Below are 22534 nucleotides of genomic sequence, written 5' to 3' on the forward strand. Positions count from 1 at the left end.
TCGCGCGCGCGCTTTGTTTATGTGTGTGTGTGTTGCGGAATATCCCAAGTTGAATACAACATTTGCAAAGTATATGTGCATCATTGTCATCGAATACCAGAAATTGAAAGTCGTGTTTGGGTTGCGAGTTCATATTAGCTCACTGGTAGAGTACGGGCTTGGCAATGAAGAAGTCTCGAGTTCAAAGCCTGCAGCGATTTATCTTTTTTTTGTTAGTAGAATTGCACTGAATTCGTATACAAGGAGTGGTTTACTTCTAAAAATATTTTCAGAAGCGTTTTTGAAAAGAGCTGTTTTCGGGAGTTAAGGCGGGGACATTAATATTGTGTCCAAGACCCTTCTCAATTTATTACACGCTTCATTCTTCTGGGCATGAAATCTATTAAATGGGTGACAAATCTATCTCCTTCCCCTACCTCCAGCCATGCTCCGGAAACAAGATGCCACAGGTCATCCTGAGTTCTTGGTGGATCTGCCTCAGGCCAACTGTCCCTTAGAGTGCGCTTCACTTCTGCCCACATATTTTCCATGGGATTGAGGTCTGCTCCACGAGGCGACCAGTCAATTAAATCAATCTCAGGCTGCCCTGCGAACCATTCCTGAACCACACGGGAAGTATGTATTGGCGACTGGTCGTGCTGGAACTGAATTACACCATCAGGCTGTAATACTCGTACAGATGGCACCATGATATTACTCATAATGTCTGAGTACTGAGCACTGTCCAAATGTCCTTCAATTCTGTGAAGCTGTCCTGCTCCACGACTGAAAATCCATTCCCAACATGAAATAGATACATGGCCACTGCGATTGCAAGCAGCCACATATCCAGGGTCATATCGGGTGCCTCTCGGACGATACACAAAACGGCGTCCCTCATTTGATGTTGTGAATATGGATTCATCTGAGAAAACTACGTTTACCCAATTGCGACCCACATTCGCCTGTGCAAACGCGAGACGGTAAATTTTGTGGTCGTCTGAGAGTTTTCTTTCTCGGCAGCAACACGGCCACGTAACCCAGCATGATGAAGCCTTCGCAAAGCTGTATGCAGATACCAGCAGCAGATACCAGATCAGGATATTCTTTTCTCCTCATCAGGCAGAACTTGTCCAAGTCTTCGTTACAGAAAACCAGTTGCAAAGACTTGTCGCGTGATCATTCTATTATTTGGTCAAGAAGTTGTGGAATCAGATACGTTAATGACGTCTTCAATGAAGGAGTTTAACATCCATCTTGAACCAGCACCTTCGTCGTTGGGATTATAGATATCACAGTTACTGAATCCACTGTCAGTGCCGGGCGCCGAAAAGAGGGGGCACAAATTTCGGAGGAAGTGTGTTACTCATGTTAGGAAGGTGCTGTGCGCATGTATAAAATAGAAGGAAAAACGTAATAAAATGTGTTCAAAATCAAGGAAAGGCAGGGTTTACTTTTGAAAATTTTATTGAGCTTCGTGCCAACCATGGTGGCGATTCGCAGTTAGTCTGTCGACATCACTCATATGTACGGAAACAGCGTATACTCTCGTCCCGGGCGCTAATTTTCCATGCCACGGTACTGTTCACTATAAGCAAGAAATTGATTCAACTATTATTAGAAATAGGTATGTTAAAAATCCCACACAAGCTTATTATAAAACAAATTATAAAAGGGTCGCTGGCAAGAGGATGTGATAAAAGGGGATCGTGATAGGAATTATATTGAGTATCACTGGCGTAGAGTAATTTTAACCACATTTCTTATAGTCTGAAAAAGAGTGCTGTTGGGTTACCTATGGCGAATGGGAGGGGGATACATATAAAATATTGCTACAAAATGATCGATATTAGTGTCGAATTCATAGTTTCGGGGTCGCTTAGAGAGATAGTGTGACTTTCGATTTCGCTTAACTCCGATTAAGCTCTCATTAGTAGGGATGGGCACGAGCGACTTTTCTTTGAAACTCGACTCGACTAGAAACAGACATCTTTAAGGTCTACTCTAGGACTCGGCGCGAAAAATTTCCTGCAACTCGACTCGGATTAGAGTCGAGTCGAACCAAAACGAGCCAAATCCTGTGCGTAGTCCTACCGAGACAATACATAGACAATATAATTATTCTAATATCAATTATACTACTATTACTACAAATAATAATAATAATAATAATAATAATAATAATAATAATAATAATAATAATAATGATAATAATAATAATGTCGGTAGTCATGAAGTCTACAAGGCAAAGACATCGTTCATTACTTTAAGCTGTAAGCGTCGGTGGACTACAGATGGTCAACTATTGACCTCTCGCCAAAAATTGGTGGTCCCGCAGCGACGATCCGCGGTGGCCCCAGTTCCATTTTGAAAATTTTACTACCATTGGTAGAGACGCGATGAAGCGCCAACGTACCACAAAATTACTCTCCCAAAATATGTTAAATTGCCTATATGTGTGATTTGTTCATATTTAGGTGAGTCAAAAAAAAACACTAAACAAATACCCCGTGGTGGATGCGAACTATTCATATTACGATTGCTAGGCACGTGTTTTTCTGACTTTCCCACGGAAATGATCATAAAAAGCTTGCTTGTTGAAGGATAAATCATTGAGGTCTAAATTTAGCCACTCAGACAAACCCCTACATCTCGAGTTCTAGGAGGTGGTACCGTGAACCATTTCAGATTTATTGCTTTCTGGTGGGGTGCTATCTATGTGCAAAATTTGAGCATAATATCCGACATGTATCTTCGGTGCCTCTTCTCTTTAGTACAATTTTAACCAGAGATGGTGTGGGTCAATGAAAATTTAATCCACGACCCACCATGACCCACTATCACCCAACACACAAATGACCCATTGGCCCACTCTAACCCATCATCCATCGTGATCCACTCTGACCCACAACCAACTATAAACCACTCTGAACCATTGCGACCAACTCCGACCCACCAAAACCCACCGTCATCAACTCTGGCCCATGATCCACGTCCTCCTCTCCATTGACTAAAGAGGTTACACTTGTAATAAAACAAGACTGTGAAATTATCACTTATCGGAGTTTGAATTTCAACCTTCAATGGCTCAAACACTCCCTGTTACAATACTGGTGGACCTGACCTTTAAGATATACAAGGGTAAAGTGTTTCTCATCTTCCGAATTAAGTTGCCTTACAGACACATTTCAGTAGAAAATAGGATGAAATTTAAAAGTCTCAAATCAAGGAAAAGTAGACGAACGTAAAACAGAAAGAAAAACTAATTTTCTATATAATTAACCATGCCGTACTAATTGAAAATGCCTATGTAATTAAGTTTAGAATACAAATTTTATGGCCATTTTCTCTCAACTTTATGGCTTGATTGCCTGATGTTCTGAACGCTCCATATATTAAACACTAGCTTCTGCAATTATAAATAGAAAACAGTGGGTATAAAATTCGAAGAACTGTAGTTTTCATTACTCAATTTGTTTCTTAACTAATATCAATCGTTTTCGATTATTTTTACAAATCAATCCAGTACCAATTTCCAATATATAGAAAATGCAGCCCCCGCTCATAAAAAAAAATTAAAAATGTCAGGACATATTCTGTTTATTTTTAATAAAGAGTTATATGCTAAATTTCAGCTCTTAGTTCAACGGCTTGTGAGATACTCAATTTTTCGCAAAAAGTCGGACTTCTACCCCCCCTAAGGATATGTATTATAATTGTTAGGTTTGTTTATTTTTGCTACCTTCAGTGAAGCAAAGTATTACTTTAATTAACTTCTCAAATCTACTAGAGTTTATAAATGAATTATACCACTTTCTTTTCACTGTCAACCTTAATTGACTTACACCAATACACTCAATTAAACAGGAGCCTTTCTGAATCCCAAAAACTATAACAATAACTATGATCCCACTTGGCATTATCATAAGCCACTAAAATATGAAAAGCCACTCTTGGCTCATCAACCTAACATAACAGTGTCCACTCTCGGATCTTCAACCTTATTATCAACAGCCACGCTTGGCACATAAACCCTAAAATATCAATTGCCACACTGGATCTAACTTTCCTTAACATACAAAAGACTTCAGCCACTTATGGCTCCATTTCTACATCAACACGATTACACATTATTTATTTCTACATAGTAACATCCTTCATTTGTTGTTTCTATTTTCCAACACTTTGTCCGATTATCCAAAATCAACACCATGTCCGGCTAACTAATATAACCTAACACTCTCCCGGTATTGCCAAAAACAAATTGTCAAAAGCACAGTCTCATCCCAATATTCTCCCGGGGAATACCGAAATAAAACAGCAAAAGAATTCAAGGTCTACATAACTACAACAAAAGATGATCTCTACTTCAGGGCTACAGTCCATCATTTCATCATTTGATTTCTTTCTTTTCTTTTTCAACTATGTTCAAGTTCATTAATCTTGCCCCTCATCTTCTGCATCTTCCGATCTCTGCACATAAGCTCGGTAAACATACACACTTTTGCTCTCGTCGTTCCCAAGAACTACATATTTCTCCGCCCCTTCATCCCTAACTTAAAAATAAAACTTAATTCGAATATGCTTAATTAGTGAATTTATTACAGTTAAATACCACTCACTAGATGCTACAGCTACAACTACGTAACAAAAAATAACAAATGTGAAACATGTTCTGAATTATTTTTTGGATTTCTAACGCTATTATTAAACATATTACAATAGTAAAAGAGGATTGTTCATGAAATAGTATATTTGCTCTTGATTTTTAACTTTTTCATAAGGAAAAAATTAAGACATTATTCAAGTTTTAAACTTCGCACGCTACAAATATGTTGCCCTCTAGGTAATGGGACTAATGTGAAATGTGGACTAATGTGGACTAATGGGAAATGCGGCACTGTTAGCGGCGCTGAAAACTTATGATTCGATTCTAATATCGGTTGATGTCGATATTTTTGTGTCGCTACGTAACCACCCTGGGTGCTAATGGGAGCTTAATTGGACTTGAGTTCAAAGTAGAACTATTCACCTAAGCGACCACGAAACTATGGATTCGATACTAATATCGACCCGTTTCTAGCATTTTTGATATGTAGCCCGACAGTACTCTTTTCCAGACTGTAAGAAATGTAGTTAAAATTGCTCTAGATATATCAGAATTATGTTGAAACACACACATACAGCCACTTTTATATTCTGTATAAATAGAGAGTGAGCGAGCGAGCGAGAGAGAGCGACTCAAGGCCTCACCACTTCCACATTGCAAAAGCATATATCAGGAATTGACATAGGCGGAACTAGAGAGGGTCCAGGGGGTGCCGGCTCCCCCTAGAAGCAAAGCTGGCCCTCCCCAGAATTTTTATACTGGATGAAAATAATGTTAATTTACCTCAATTTACGCATAACAACTTTAATTATGCTTGCATTCGACATGTTTAATAGTGTCTATATTCGTCCGCCTATCGACTTTTTTTTTTAAATATGGATCTATGGTCTTGTGCCTGAATGTAATAAAATACCTGGACCAATGTGATAGTGGGCAGTATAGCGACCTCTCGACTTGCGCTGTATGCGGTTTTTTTTTATTTGATAGCTTCATTAATGTAAATTATTTTTGTATTCTTTCAAGTAATTCACTTATTGACGTAGTATTTTTTCTTGTTTATATATGTGTGATAAATCAGTCTTATTGTTATTATTTTATTTATAGCATACTGTAGTAATGTTTGAACAGTTACGATTCTCAGAGCAAATTATTAAGGTACACTAAAAAAACAGAAGGGAAAGAAAAAAGAAGCCGAACTCTTGAACTGCTAAACTGAAGCAATTACGCATATAATACCCATTCAAAAGTCACTATTCAATATCGTTTGTTGCTTTTCCTCCTCCTTCTTAGTATTAGTATTAGTATTATTTATGAACTGAAGTTTGTAGTTACATTCTTAAGGTATAAACTGTAATCAGGTGCGCACCCAGAAATTTTTGTTCAGAGTGTCGAAAGTTGGGAGGGGTACAAAATTGCAAGACACAGACAGGGCGTTATTCTGCGTCCGAGTGAACCATAAATAATTTCCAAGTAGCGTAAGTTGTGCACCATATGAACAATTTTTAGATTTTGCTTTCGAAAAGGGAGTGTATTTGTGCTATGCTAAAGAAAAAAAATATGTTCCTGATAACCTGATATTTTAGTTTCTTGCTGTAAAAGTTACATGGGCATCGCAGCAATAACAAGCAGTGTTCGTAGTTTGAGGGAAATTTCCCTAATCTAGAGAAATTCTTGCGCTTACTGATTACCCAATATAAATATTTAAATTTTTCTTTGTTCTTCGGAAATAAACCAATAATAATTTCACTGTTAAGTCAAGTATAGTTTTATTAAGGAAGTGCACATATGTATGTCAAGTCACTAAGATTTCATGCGGTCCAAATTGGGTGGACTTTCCATGAGTGCTCCCTGGTACAGACAATACACAATCATTATATATATATATATATTTTTTTTTTTTGAGGGTTCGGGTCCGGTGGACCTCTTCGTGGGTGTCCCCTGGCTGTAATGATATTTCCCAACGGTTGACGCTAACAATGTAACTACAACAATATGCTTAAAAGCTCATAATGTAATTCAGGAATATCATAAGTGTTGGTATATTTTCTCTCTCTCTCAAAATATTGTGATCAATATTATTATCAATCAATTCTGCTGGTTGAATCTTTGTTTCATTAAATGTTTGTTGTTTTAATTTTTACGATCACATCTGCTTGTCCATCAGGGCCACTTATCATACGTCCTCCCGAAAATTGTAAGGTGTGTAATTTAATATTTAATTGAAAAGATAATGGGAAACATCTTTTATAGGAAAACGAGTCCCTCAAGTCCGTCTACATGTCTTCTCCCGTATTGTTAATCTGCTTTACTCTAATTGTATTAAAAAAAAAAATCTTTAAGTCGTTCGGGAAGTTTGCCAACTATATTTCTACCACTGTTTTGTATAACATTGTTTCTGTTTTTTAGTTAAAAAATGTTTTGTGTATAAAAGTTGATTGTATTTCTTTGTTCGCAAAGATTTATGTAATTAAACTGCAACATTAGTAAACGACAATGAAACAATTTTACACTTTACTTTAAATACATAAATGAATAAACATTAGCCCATGACTGATTTTTAAAAAGTTAGAACTTTAAATTATGTCACTGCTTGTATATTTATTTGTGTTTCTATAAGATGTAAGAGCAGGGGTAAAAGTAAAGGGGAACGCGGGAGGACACCGTTCTCCAACTTCCAAAACTATATACGGTGCCCCTCCAATTCCTAAAAAATGCAATGGGCAAAAATAGGCACGGGAGACGGCGTGACGTCATTCGTCCCCCTATCTTTTCAGACCCACTTTTACCTCTGTGTAAGAGTAAACTGAGAGCATGACAGTTAACGTTTACGAATAATGTATTTTCGCTCAGAATTGCTCGAGTAAAACAGTAATAGAACATTATGAGTTTCCATAATTAGATTTTAGGTAGTTATATAGTAGCATCGGAATATAGGGATTTTTTTTTAGCAAATTTCTGAAAAATAAATTTTCACTGAAATGTGTTGTGTTGTGTTAGAACTAAATAACTTTGTGTTGATAATGAGTGCGGGGTAAGAAAGACCATATATAACATCATAACAAGGTATTCTAAAAGATTCTTCTAATTTTTCAGAACAAATGAACCATGCACCCCCCCTAGGAAAATATCCTAGTTACGCCAATGGGAATTGAATTGAAAATCTATGTAAAGACTTTCGGCTGTGGCATGCTTCATAAGGACAATTCCCGCCTGCTCATGTGACCTTTGGGGTTCATGAACTTCTTGCGAGCGTTGCGACTTTGGATTCTCTGTTTATACCCTCTCTTTATGCATCGAATAATTTTTCAAGAACATAAATGATATTAATTAAGCATAAATGATATTCATTGAACATAATATGAATATTGAGAAGTACCCACTATATGACAAATAGCTGCAAATAAGTACACTACATAATTTATTTATTGCTATTGAACGATTTTCCTAACTTGTATTTAACATTCTCATATATAATACAGACCTACTGTGAATACCTACCTATCTCAGATGTTATATTTTAAACATAATAATTACTATGTTCTGCAATGATTATGTTATATATATATATATATATATATATATATATATATATATATATATATAACTTATGTATTTTAATGTAATTATTTTATATAATTTTTCATTCATTGCGGAAAATATAATTTTTTAAAAAGCATTAACCGTGACAGAAATCGAACTCGCAACCTTATGATTTAAAATCCGACAGCTTACCAATGAGCTAACCCAAGGACTTTCATAAACATGCTTCTAGCAAAACATGTATAACGGTTCTAAAGATAATTATGCCATTCATATCCACTACAAACGCTGTTTTTGTTCTACTTTGACTTTTATTTTAGTACTCAGGCGATAATTATGTTCTATGTCTTAACTTTGAGCATTCTTTTACATATGGAAAGATTCTTTAACTTATCTAAATGTTCAATTACGTATGGAGAGCTAAATGACAAACAAGCAGTACTGACTTTAATATAAGGTTTCGAAATAATGTATCATAAAGTATTTCAATCAATGTTGCTTTTTTTCTACACTTGGTAACAAGTCTTATTATATTTAAAAGAAGAAAAACACATCTTCAAACTTTTTCCCGATTGCAAAGGCTGGCTTGGAGGTTCGTACCTGGTTTACTTTTTTCCGAAGATACCCGAAGTTGGACTTAGAAAACCTTTGCCTCTAAACACCAATAACGAATGCGCTCAACCTTTTTGAGACAAGGTGTACATACATTAGCTTATGTAAATATATTAAAATCGTGCTATGCATATAATTATTTTGATTCAAGTTTACATATTTTACATATATCTTCCGTATATTAATTTGCATTTAGGATAGAATAAGTAAAGGATTAGTTGTGGGAGTAATTGTGTATAGTTTATTTCATTTTTTTGTTTATGAACCCAGCACAGAAAAAAAAGTTGGGAGATTCTTTGTCCCAAGTCAAAGAACACCCAAGAGTTAGATGCAGCTGGTGCATAGTTGCTAACTTCATTTTCCAGAAGGAAGAGAATATGGCTGATCTTCAGTGTGCATAAACCTGCGGAAGATATATATGGAAAGAATACTATGGTCGGAGACGGTGTGATCTGGAGACACCAAGTCGAGTGCAGCCATTGTTTAAGTTTGCTTGCTGGAGTTCGTAAGTACATGCGAAACTTCGTTTACAAAGAGGTGTTACAATTTTGGAAGTTGGCCAGAAGTAACACTTTTTGAGCAGATAGCGTCGCTTCCAACGGAAATTCGGTCAGCTCGAGTCAAACCTAGGATTTCGCAGCTCCCCTCACCTCACCTGAGCACAACCGAGGAACTGAGCATTCCTTGTAGAATTCTTCACCCCTGTAGATAATTTTACTTCCACAAGTAATTCTTTCAATATTCTAAAGATTTTCTTGGTATTTCGTTATTGTAGAATATAAGCTAGGTTAGTCGCTATATGGTGTTATCTTTGTGTCATATCAAAAAAGGCTTATTTCAGTACAGGACGACCAATCCGGCAGTACTCCATGAAAGGAATGCATGATAGATGTAAGAGCGTAAACATCGCGATCATAGCAGGCGACGTCCTGAGGAGAAAAACTGTACCGACGATTGAGAAAATGTGAAATTTCTCTATGTTTTAAGATACGACAGCATGCCACACTTTCAAATGAGCTGTCTTACTGTATATAGGTGTTTATTCTAGTGTGTGGTATGTTGACAAACATTTTAATTTAACAAAAACAATGAAAATATGACAATTCCACTATAGCAACCCCTCACACAGGTGAGTGGTCACGGAGAAATCCCGCTAGGCGGCGGTATAATCGGGACTGCATGAGAGCAACGGGTTCTCTCAGCCGAGAAATGGACATTTTTTTTAATGAGAAAAACGTAGAATACATGTTTAATAAGAACATGATTAGAGTGGGGCTACGTGTCATTTGAAAGCTGGACATTTCAGCTATACTGTGGATACATCAGTTCGTGATTGTCTATCAACAATTTTAAATGATGAGAAAGAGAAATAGTGAAAGTGGAAATTAAGGTCAGAGGGGGCAATGACTTCTGTAGGCAACCTTTTTCATCCCCGCTTCACCCCCGTCATAAGATTCGCAAAAGCTGGGAAGCGAGCCCAGCCTTTTGAGTAGAAGGTGGGTATGATAAAACCAAGGAGGCAGGGGGAAGCAAGGCGATTCGTGTCTGGTCATCAGAAGAGAGGTATCACTCTTCGTGCTCTCGTAGAGAGATATTCGGTTCTTGAAGTGACCTATCTTCGCGCTCTTCACATACAGAGGAATTCGTGACTCTGGTATAGTATCGGACAGTGCTAGCTACGAACATTGAAGTTTTATACTTGTAAGCAGTTATATGAGCTATGTGCGCGAACATTTTGTTAATATACAAACTATATATATATATATATATATATATCCCGTTGGGGATCCCATGGTAAGATTTATACCATACGGGGTGTTTCATGGTACATTGCGTTATAACTCTCCTATTTGATTTTTTTCGTCCCGTTTTTTTCTTGTTTTTCAAGTCCAGAGACATTGTAGAGGAAATTACGATTGGCTTCACACCTTCCTGCATCGAGACATAGGAGGTGATGACGTCATAAGTCTAAAATTCATATTTTCGTGTAATACTTTTGGGAGGTTTATGTAGAGTATTTTTGGCGGACTTAATTTTGCTCGTAGAAGATTGAAATTTTGCACAAACATGCAGTCCACCGAGTAGTATTTACCAGATTTTGTTCAGATTTCTGCGTTAAAACAGGGAGGGATACAGAGGGTCAAAAAGTTGAAAAAAGGGATATTTTTACCCAAAAAATCCCGTTTTTCCTCATTTTCCCGCCTTAGATACATGATGGAGACCAGTGAATGGTACAGTCCGCGGCATAAAATTTGTTACAAAAATTCTAAGTCCAAATGAATAACAAACTCTTGCCCAGTTTCCTTTTGCATTCCCGCAATACATGTATCAATCGATTAGTTGCTTCTAGTATTTATTCCACTCCTCCCCGTCCTCCACCTCTCCTTGTCTAAAGCAGTGTGTGTGACGTAGTACACTCTTTCCATTCAGCTGAAAAAGAAACAGGAATCAAGTTTACAACGTTATAGCTTTAAAACAGTCTTTTCCATTCGTTTGTTCTGAAATATTTTTAAGAGCCTAAATTAAAGGAAAGTCACACAATCTTCCCAGAGCTTCATAAATATCTTTAGTTTCATTCTTTTCTTTCTTTAAAGAGTGCAAGCTAGTAAGATGCTCCCTAAGAAATCTATGGAAATTGCCAAGAGCTCTAAAATATGTACGGACAGAAACGAGTTTTATTCAATGATTCATTGAATTTCTTTTCAGTAAGTGCAAGCAAATGTTTCAGGGGCGTCATTTGGGCAGGACAGGAGGGTGTAATTCCCCCTCTCTTGAGCTTCATAAATACGTATTTTTTGATCAAATGTATAGTAATACACTAATAAAAAGTGAAAATCTTATGTCGCCTTAGAATATCTTCCTTCTCCCCCCCCCCCAAATAAAGTCTAAAAGACGCTGGTTTTAACTACAAACCTATAGAGCTACGATAGCATATTGCTAAAGAGCTTACATTTGGTTTCAAGAGTCGAAGGTTTGATCTCAAGCCATATGACTTCCTGGGTGACATTGAGATAGAGAGAGAGAGAGAGAGAGAGAGAGAGAGAGAGAGAGAGAGAGGGATTCAAGTATGGAGACAGAGAGGGATGATTTGTATACACAGACTTAGAATTGGGGAAAAAATGATCGGACAGCATTCGTATTATGACGAAAATTCTGATTTTGTGAAAGATAAGAAGGGAAGTTTTCGAACTGCGAGGATCACATTAGGCAGTTGTCGAATTAATGTGGAGAACTCTTTTTAGAGCATCAGATGATTACGAAAGGAGAGAAAGATCTTCAGAACTGAGGAATTAAGATTTTAAAAAATCTGATTTCGGCGACGGGTTTCGAACCACGAACCTTGTGGTCATCAAACCACGACTTTATCCATTCTGCTACAAGGGATTCTATTACTCGTTCACATACGTTTCCCTTAGCTACGTTGAAAGCTACCTTAAGGGGATATTCCAAAAGTTGGCTCGGTGGATGCGCCGTTCAGATAGGACGTAAACCTCTTGTAACTTAGTTACAATGTGCAAAATGAACTTCCTGTTCTTCAGGACACTTTTTAAAGCTTTAAAATTTGTTACTATTGTTTTAATTAAGTTACATTTGATAGAACCATCTGATAAAGTAGTGCCAAGCCCTGTGCGTCATTGTCTGTTAGGAGAATGGTTAATTTAAGTTACTCCTAAGTGGATGGTCCGAGCTTCCAATCAAGACCATTCTTATTGATTATTTTATTTGAGCTACGCTCATACTGTATATTCCACAAGTTTAATTTTGAATTAATGTAGTCACAGCTAGTTTAATTCGAAATAATTTTCCAATATTATATTTGTTACTAAATTTACATGGCACCCCTCACTGTTTATAGCCCTGCATAAATGCAAAATTGTTTTAAAAGTATATTTTACTTTCAAGTTTTATTGTTTTTTTAATTGTCCTTCAACTTTATTTTATAATTGTTTTCCACTTCTTAATTATAACATATTTTCTATTTATATTGTATTCTATGTTACACGTTTATTTTTTATATTTTATGTCTTACCTTTGAAGAGGAGCTTTTGACAATTCAGAGCAGCAGGGAAATACACAGGATGCAGGCCTTTGCAATCAAGATCTTTTGCCCCCACGAAATCACTACTTTTTTTTTTTTGCAAATTATATCTAATTTTAGAGATGATGATAGCAGGGGCGGTTTCAGGGGAGTGCGTTCGTGCGATCACATCCCCCAGAATAGGGAACTTTTTATACTTTTTATTTTAAAAATCAAACATATCTTAAGTATTTTTCATCTTTGTATTATAAACTTAAATTAAAACCTAAAGTAGATAGGCCTTACTTTCTTAAGAATGTTAATTCGGCAGAAGAGCTACTTCTTCTTTTCTATTTTTTTCTTTTTTTCTTTTCTTTCTTTTTTTCTTTGCAATCCGCTCTTACCTTGATTTGACTTCGAACGACCGCCCCTCCCAAACAATCATCCTGGATCCGTCCCTGGATGATAGACATTTTAGTAAAATATGCCCTCAATCGCTGAAATAAATTCCTGTCAAGCTTTCGATCGCTGAAATAAATTTCTGTCTACGGCCCTGCAAAACAGTGACGATTTTAGGGAGTGATCAGTTAGTAATGCCTCCCTCGAGCAACGACACTTCCCCAGAAGTCATATCTCCGATAATTCAGAATGTGATTTGTGCATTATCACTTTTCACTCTCAGTGTCTTGAAACGCACCAAAAAGGAACTGTTCTGAAGTATTTACTGGTTCTCCCTAGACCCCATTTCAATATGGCCAACCTTGGACATATGCACATCTGAAATATCACCTTTTATGTCAGTGATCCCGAAAACTATCCATTCGACACAAATATAGGATATTTTCGATTTCTTATTCCTGTCACCCTCCCATTGTCAACTCGAAGCCAACCAAGGCTTATTTTGGACTTAGGCAGCATCCACAGTGTCACTTTTCATCTTTACACATGAATTCGACACTAATTTCGTTTGTATTTGACTACTTTTACATGTCACCTTTACGTCTTGGTAGGGATTTTTTCAGTATCTCGCCCCCACAACTATCGAGAAATTTCAACCAACTAAGTGTAATTATAAATTATCATCTGAAACACAACAGTGCGGGTGATCTTTTTCCCAGAGGAATTCGTTAACTACTGTTTCAATATCAATGTATTGACTTTTTTTGCTCTGCATGCTGAAGATTGCCAAAGAGCTAAACTTCCTTCTGTACTATTGTGCTATGAATATAGTGGTTTAATTCACTGAATACTCGCTTAGATGATGCTCTCGTCACAGGAAAAGTGAGATATAGTTATAAAAGAAAAACGAAACGAAATATTTAAGTTTTACGTCCCACGTTATGCCGACTACGCTAATGGAGACAGTGATGGTGAGAAACGAATGAAATCGTTTAATGAAGAAAGTGGAGGAAACTGGAGAAACCCGAGAAAACTCATGCACACGGTGTTTGTCCATAATAAAGTTCATTCAGCGCGAGCTGGGATCTAACCAACAACACCATGCACCATAGGTAAAGTTATAAAAGAATAGGCGTCTAAACAAATACGGAACACTACTATCAATGAGAGTTGTATAAGATTAGATTTTTATTTATTTCATTCTAAGTTGAAATTTCAATCAATCTTGATCTTCATTACTGTTCGAAATCCGGACCAACCAGTATTCCCTACTAGGGTAAAGATTAATTGATCGCCAACAGAAATCCAAAATCCTCTGTATAACCCCACGCTCCATTATTCCATATACACAATTAAGAGTCCAGCGTAACCTACCAGTTAATAAGTTTTCTTCTTATTATTATTATTATTTTTAACACCTCAAAAATATAGGCTCATAATTGAACCACTGATTGGAAAAAGGGAATAAGTACATAAAAATATTTTTTTCGCTTTTAAGCTTTTCTCACCAATTGCAGTGCTACAATACAAGATTCTTCTTCTTGTCTTAGAGTTTGTCAGTTCTTTTGCTACAATTAATCAGTTATACACGTGTTGAAATAAATACAAATACGCCTCGGGAATGTTTTTTAGCGTTTCTGAAAACTTAGGTCTGATGTACTTATTCCCTTTCGCTGGAAATAGTTGCTGCAAGGACGTGATAAATCTTTTCGGTAGACTTCAAAGTCTATAGCTCCTTCACAACTTCGTTTTCATCTAAGGCTGAGTAGTTACATTTTAGACATTGAGGAAAAACTGTGAAATTAAATAAAACCCTTCAAAGTGGAGTTACCAATCTTCAATGGACCCCATTTTGCTGTTGGCCTCGCTCAACGCACTCCCGTCACTGTTCTGGGTGCACGATGGAGTTTTTCCCTTTTAGGAATACTTTCTAAGACAGTACTATTTTTTTTACAGCTGTTTCAATTGAGTTGTATTTGCTAGAACTGTCGGTTAAAGGAAACAAAAGATCCAATACTCAAACACAAATCATCTCTCTAGAAGCTCTAATGGAAAACGAAACGAATCGTCGTAAACATGTTACGTTCTTGAAGAGGAAAACAGCAAAACATTGATTGCACAAACGTATAATGGTATCATTTGCTTGCAAATTTAAAACTTATAGAAGTTGATGGCTTGTTATCTTTAAGAAAAAAAAATGTTAGGTGAGGGGTTAGTGAACAGGACTTTTGTACTGGTGGTCCAGGGTTCGAATCTCGTCCGTTCTTCTTACGTTTTGTTTCTTTAAGCTACACTGAGTTTGTTCATTCCAATTCTTTAAGCTTGAATTAAATCTAATACCAGTTAGTGAATTAAAAGTAGCTAACATTATTTTCAAATACGAGACATTATTACATGCTTGTCACTAGCTCACAATACTCAACTTTGATATAAACTCTTGCAGCCTTCATTTAACTCATTTCTTGACGTGTTTTGTTACAAAACTCATGAATCGTGGCGAACAAAATTGCTTTACCAGATAATGGTGACTGCTTTGAAACCAAATTACAAGTATGAGAATTAAACGTATCATATCTGTAGTTTGGTGTGGAGAAGAAACCAAATAGCGAACGAAAGGTTTAAGAACAACAACGTTATTAATATAAACTATGCCAAAGATTATTGACTTATATGATTAAAAAACATCGAAAGCATTGTGAAAGAACGAAAAATACTAACTTAGAATTTTGTAACTGGAGGCAAGGAAATCTAATTTAAACATACTAAAACATACCATTTAGCGCATATAGAGCGTAGATCTGTGCTCAAGGCGCTAGCTAATAATCTGGAGGTTCTGAAGTCGGAACAATGTGTGAATATTTTGTTTAAATTTAGAATTTTTGGTAATCATTAGTCGGCGATGACACACATTTAATTGTCTTAAGGTATTTGAATATTTTGATCTTTCAATATTTGAATGGTAAAATCTTCAATAATAATTATAATACTAATACTACTACTAATAATAATAGTTATTATTATTATTATTATTATTATTATTATTATTATTATTATTATTATTATTAGCAAAGTAATTCAATAACACGTTAATATCTTTAATTATTTCTCGATAACTACTCGAACTTAAGACGTCCTCGAATCTAAGTCGCACCCCGATTTCGCTGGGCTAAATTAAAGAAAAATAGTAATATGTTATGGTTTTACTATTACTAAAGCACTCTTTCATATTGGTCATTTTCGATGATTTTATGTATCCCTGTCCCCTCTCCATGTTGGGGGCACGGTATGACAAAAATTATCCCAGGCCCGAATGTCATGTGCGTTGAAAATTTGATCGAAATCTGTTGCATGGTTCAAGAGTTGTTCTATTTATTTTTATATATTAATCTCCCCTTCTCTTATCCTCTCCTATGTTCTACCGTCAAAGTAAAAATATTAAAACAAAAGTTTCTAGGCCCGAACGTCGTCTATGTTGAAAATTAGATCGAGATAGGTCAGGTGGTTTAAGAGTTGTTAAGTTTTATTAATTTTTATAGATATCTCCCCTCCCCTCCTTCTACCCTACGTTCTACCTTCAAAGGGATATGATAAAAACCACCCCAGGTCCGAACCTCATCTATGTTGATAATTTGATTTAGATCAGTTCGGTGGTTTAAGCGTGTTGAAGTCACGAAGACAGCATTTTTATTTTTTTACATAGTCCCTCCTTCCCCACCCTACATTGTGCCGTAAAGGCAAAAAATGAAAACATCCCAGGTCCGAACCTTATCTATATTGAATGTTTGATTGATTGGGATCAGTCGGATTGTTCAAGAGTTATTAAGTTTTATTCATTTTTTTATATTTACCCTCCCCTCCTCTTCCGCATGTTCTAATATCAAAATGAAATAACGAAAAGTTTCCCAGGTTCGGATTTCATCTATGTTCTAAATGTGATTGAGAACGATCGGGTAGTTCAAGAGTTATTCACCACCGAACATTGTCACTTTTAATTTTATATTTATAGCTGTTATCTATCTTCCCTCTCCTCTCCATCCTCTACGTTATTCTCTCAAAGTGAAATGGTAAAATCCATCCCTCGCGTTAATCGAGACGGGGACATATAGCCTCATTGCTGACGTCCCCAGTAATCCCCCTACTCATACCCCTTAGTGTGTTTAAGTTAGTTTTCTTTTCTTTTTGTCTTCAGCTGCAAATTTCTAAGTTATTTTTCTTTGTTTCAAAATTCTCGCATTTCTTGTATGATAATACAAGTTAATGAGCTTTGACTTGTTTTATATTAAAAATGTGAGTTGTTCTTAAACCTTTGGTTTCCAATTTTGTTTTGTCTCTACACCAAACTACAGATATGACAAATTTAATTCTCATACTTTACATTTGATTTCAAAGCGGTCGCCATGAACTACTTAAAAGCACTTTTTCCGTCACGAAACACCCAGCAGAGGGCGTACGATATCGTCTACAGCAATGAGAGGAAACTCCGCCTTGTTACGTGACGTCACATGAAGCACGTTCCGTTCAAACACCTAAGCAAAGCTATCATTTTGCTTTTGGTGTGAAAATTGCTCACTACGAAGCTTCTGTTAAAAGCAGCGTGATTGCTTTAATTGAGCATGCGGGCATGAACTATAGTGAGGCAGGCGCGAGATATGGCGTTAACCGTGCTACAGTACAGAGGTGGTGGAGGAGATATGAGGAAACACGAGATGTAAGACGTAAAAGAGGAAGTGGGCGACAAAGAGTTTCCTCTGCCGAACAAGACCAGAGTGTAATTGCCCAGTGCCGTGAGCACCCTTTCATGTCTGCCCGACAGTTACGAGAGGAAACCAATTTCCCAGGCGATGTTACGACTGTCCGTCGTAGACTCAAATCCTTTGGTTTGAGATCTTACAGGGCAGCTGTTAAGGAGCGACTAACAGAAGACACATGGTTGACCGTCTGGCGTCTGCACAGTTAAATACTGCACGAGTGTGGGACGAGGTTGTTCTCACAGACGAAAAAATATTTTCCAGTGCAAACTTCGGGCCGAAGCGTGTTTACCGCCCCCCTGGAAAAAGGTATGCCTCTGAATACGTTTCCCGTTCTGGTCGAATGGGACATGTAACTGTCCACTGTTGGGCATGGATATGCATGGCTGCAAATTTCGGAGGAATCTACAGGATTCCTGGTCGCCTAAACGCCCACAAGTATGTGGAACATCTGGATGAAACGCTTCCGGAAATAAAAGCTCATGTAGGTGACGGCATATTATATTTGCAACAGGACAATAGCTCGATACATAATTCAAATGTGGTTCAGACATGGTTGCAGAGGCAACCTGATGTCGAAATAGTTGACTGGGTTCCTCATGGAGCAGATCTGAACCCTATTGAAAATATGTGGGCCTCTGTTGCAAGAACATTGTGGGAAACCTGGTCGAACAATCCTCCACGAACATCTAATGATCTTTGGGAATGTGTTGAAGATGCGTAGTCGATCTGTTGCACCCAACGCTATATCTCTCGCCTGGTGGATTCAATGCCACTGCGTATGGCTGCTGTAATCGAGTCCCAAGGGGACTATACACACTATTAATAAATGCTCGCCCACAACACCATCAGCCCTCTCGAGGGCTACCTAATTCGACCCACTTATTAACACAATTTTATGAAATACATTACGCGACACCAGTGAATGTAAGTGTCTCAGTATGTTCTGCATTAATAAAGAGGCTAACGTGCGAGACTTGGTGGCCGAGTGGTATTATGCTTCCTATGTAAACCAGAACCGCCTGTAACAGTGGTTCGAATCTAGTGAAGAAGACCCCAACTTTTTATCACCAGGGATATTTGCAATACGTCTTCTGCTATGTCCGCCTTCGTACGGTCTATTATACGATACATAATGTGGACCGCCATAAGTTTTTACTTAGTTGAGTTGATTTTTTAGTTTAGCGTCCCTTTCAGCAGCGAGGCTATATGAGACGTGGACCTACTGGTTAACGTGGAATCCGAACCACATGAAAGTTTTTACTTAGTAAACAATTTATAAATATATGAACAAATACCTAGGTATATTAGAGTAACAATGGAATATAGTAGTTTCGTCCGACTGACGTCGCTCTGCAAATGTTCATTGTATTACACCGGAAGATGAATTAAATAAAGACTGGAAAATTTGATATAAAAGTTGATACTTAATAAGTTAAAGACAAAATATGTAATTATAATCTCATATTTGAAACTAATTTCGAGTACAATTAATTCTCTACTTGCTTTCATAAATAATCCAAACCAAACTTCGAGGTTTGGAATGCACAAGCTAAGTGTAGCTAAGAGAAAAAAGTAACAAGAAGAGCAGAGATTCGAACCAACGACCACCAGCGTAAGAATTCCTTTTACTAACCCTTCATCTATCAAACCATGACGTGAACATGACTTTTGTAAGTTATAAATTTGTATCCAAGAAACACCATTAAGCGTATGTGCAACTACTGCTTTGCTCTTTTTCTCTTCAAAAGCGTAACATGTTTAGGACGATTCGTTTCGTTTTCCATTAGAGTTTCGAAAGAGATTATTTGTGTTGGGTGTAGGATCTTTAGTTTCTTTTAACCGACACTTCTAGCAAATACAACTTAATTCACACAGCAGTTAAAAAAAACTCGTACTGCCTTAGAAAGTATTCCTAAAAGCAGAAGCTGCATCATGCATCCTGAACAGTGACGTAACTAACGTCAGTGCGTTGAGGGAGCCCAGAGTAAAACGGGGCCCATTGAGAATTCGTAATTCCACTATTTTTCCTCGATGTCTAAAATGAGACTACTTTAGCCTTACATGAAAAAGAAGCTGTGGAGGGGACTGCGACGTCTACTGAAAAGATTTATCACGTCCTTGCAGCAACAACTTTAAGTTTTCGAACAGTAGTGAAGAACAAGATTGATTGAAATTTTAACTTAGAATGAAATAACTAAAAAAATAATCTTATATAACTCTCATTGATAGTAGTGTTCCGTATTTGTTTAGACGCCTATTCTTTTATAACTTTACATATGGTGCATGGGGTCCTTGATTCGATCCCAGCTCACGCCGAATGAACTTTATTATGGACAAGCACCGTGTGCATGAGTGTCCTCGGGTTTCTCCCGTTTCCTCCCACCTTTTTCATTAAACAATTTCATTTATTTCTCACCATTACTCTCTCCATTAGCATAGTCGGCATAATCGTGGGACGTAAAAATTAGATATTTCATTTCATTTTTCTTTTATAACTATATCACTTTTCCTGTGACGAGAGCAACATCTAAGCGAGTATTCAGTAAATTAAACAACTAGAAACTATATTCGTTGCACAATAGTGCAGATGAAGTTTAGCCCTTTGGTAATCTTCAGCATGCAGAGCAAAAAAAGCCAATACATTGATATTGAAACAGTAGTTAACGAACTCCTCTGCGAAAAAGATCACACGCACTGTTGTGTTTCAGATGATAATTTATAATTATACTTAGTTGGTTGAAATTTCTCCATAGTTGTGGGGGCGAGATACTGAAAAAATCCGTACCAAGAGGTGAAGGTGACATGTAAAAATAGTCAAATACGAACGAAATTAGTGTCGAATTCATGTGCAAAGATGAAAAGTGACACTGTGGATGCTGCGTAAGTCCAAAATAAGCCTTGGTTGGCTTCGAGTTGACAATGGGAGGGTGACAGGAATAAGGAATCGAAAATATCCTATATTTGTGTCGAATGGATAGTTTTAGGGATCACTGACATAAAAGGTGTTATTTCAGATGTGTATATGTCCAAGGTTGGCCATATTGAAATGGGATCATAGGGAAAACCAGTAAATACTTCAGAACAGTTCCTTTTTGGTGCGTTTCAAGACACTGAGAGTGAAAAGTGATAATGCACAAATCACATTCTGAATTATCGGAGATATGACTTCTGGGAAGTGTCTTTCTACTGACTGATCACTCCCTAAAATCGTCACTGTTTTGCAGGGCCGTAGACAAAAATTTATTTCAGCGATTGGGGGCATATTTTACTAAAATGTCTATCATCCGGGGGTGGATCCAGGATGATTGTTTGGGAGGGGCGGTCGTTCGAAGTCAAATCAAGCTAAAAGCGGATTGCAAAAAAAGAAAAGGAAAAAAGAAAGAAAGAAAAGAAAAGAAAGAATAGAAGAAATAGAAAATGAGAAAGAGCTCTTCTGTAGAATTAACTTTCTTATGAAAGTAAGGCGTATCTACTTTAGGTTTTAATTTACGTTTATAATAGAAAGATGAAAAATACTTAGGATATGTTTTATTTTTAAAATAAAAAGTATAAAAAGTTCCCTATTCTGGGGGATGCAATCACCCCAAACACACTCCAATGGATCCGCCCCTGCTATCACCATCTATAAAATTAGATATATATATATACAAACAAAAAAGTAGTGATTTCGGGGGGGGGGGGGCAAAAGCTCTAGATTGCCATGGCCTGCATCCTGTGTATGTCCCTGCTGCTCTGAATTGTCAAAAGCTCCTCTTCAAAGGTAAGACATAAAATGTAAATAATAAACGTGTAACATAGAATACAATATAAATAGAAAATATGTTATAATTAAGAAATAGAAAATAATTATAAAATAAATTTGAAGGAATATTTTGAAAAAATAAATAATACTTGAAAGTAAAATATACTTTTAAAACCACTTTGCTTTTATGCAGGGCTACAAACAAGTGAGGAGTGCCATGTAAATTTAGTAACAAATATAATATTGGAAAATTATTTCGAATTAAACTAGCTGTGACTACATTAATTCAAACTTGAACTTGTGGAATATACAGTATGAGCGTAGCTCAAATCAAATAATCAATAAGAATGGTCTTGATTTTAAGCTCGGACCATCCACGTAAGAGTAACTCACATTAACCATTCACCTAACAGACAATGACGCACAGGGCTTGGCACTACTTTATCAGATGGTTCTATCAAATGTAACTTAATTAAAACAATAGTGACAAATTTTAAAGCTTTAAAAAGTGTCCTGAAGAACAGGAAGTTCATTTTGCACATTGTAACTAAGTTACAAGAGGTTTACGTCCTATCTGAACGGCGCATCTATCGAGTCAACTTTTGGAATATCCCCTTAAGGTAGCTTTCAACGCAGCTAAGGGAAACGTATGTGAACCAGTAATAGAATCCTCCGTAGCAGAATGGATAAACTCATGGTTCGATGACCACAAGGTTCGTGGTTCGAAACCCGTCGCCGAAACCAGATTTTTAAAAATCTTAATTCCTCAGTTCTGAAGATCTTCCTCTCCTTTCGTAGTCATCTGATGGTCTAAAAAGACTTCTCCACATTAATTCGACAACTGCCTAATGTGATCCTCGCAGTTCGAAAACTTCCCTTCTTAT

This window comes from Thermobia domestica, chromosome 6, assembly GCF_964235325.1.
Source record: "Thermobia domestica chromosome 6, izTheDome1.hap1.1, whole genome shotgun sequence".
NCBI lineage: Eukaryota > Metazoa > Arthropoda > Insecta > Zygentoma > Lepismatidae > Thermobia > Thermobia domestica.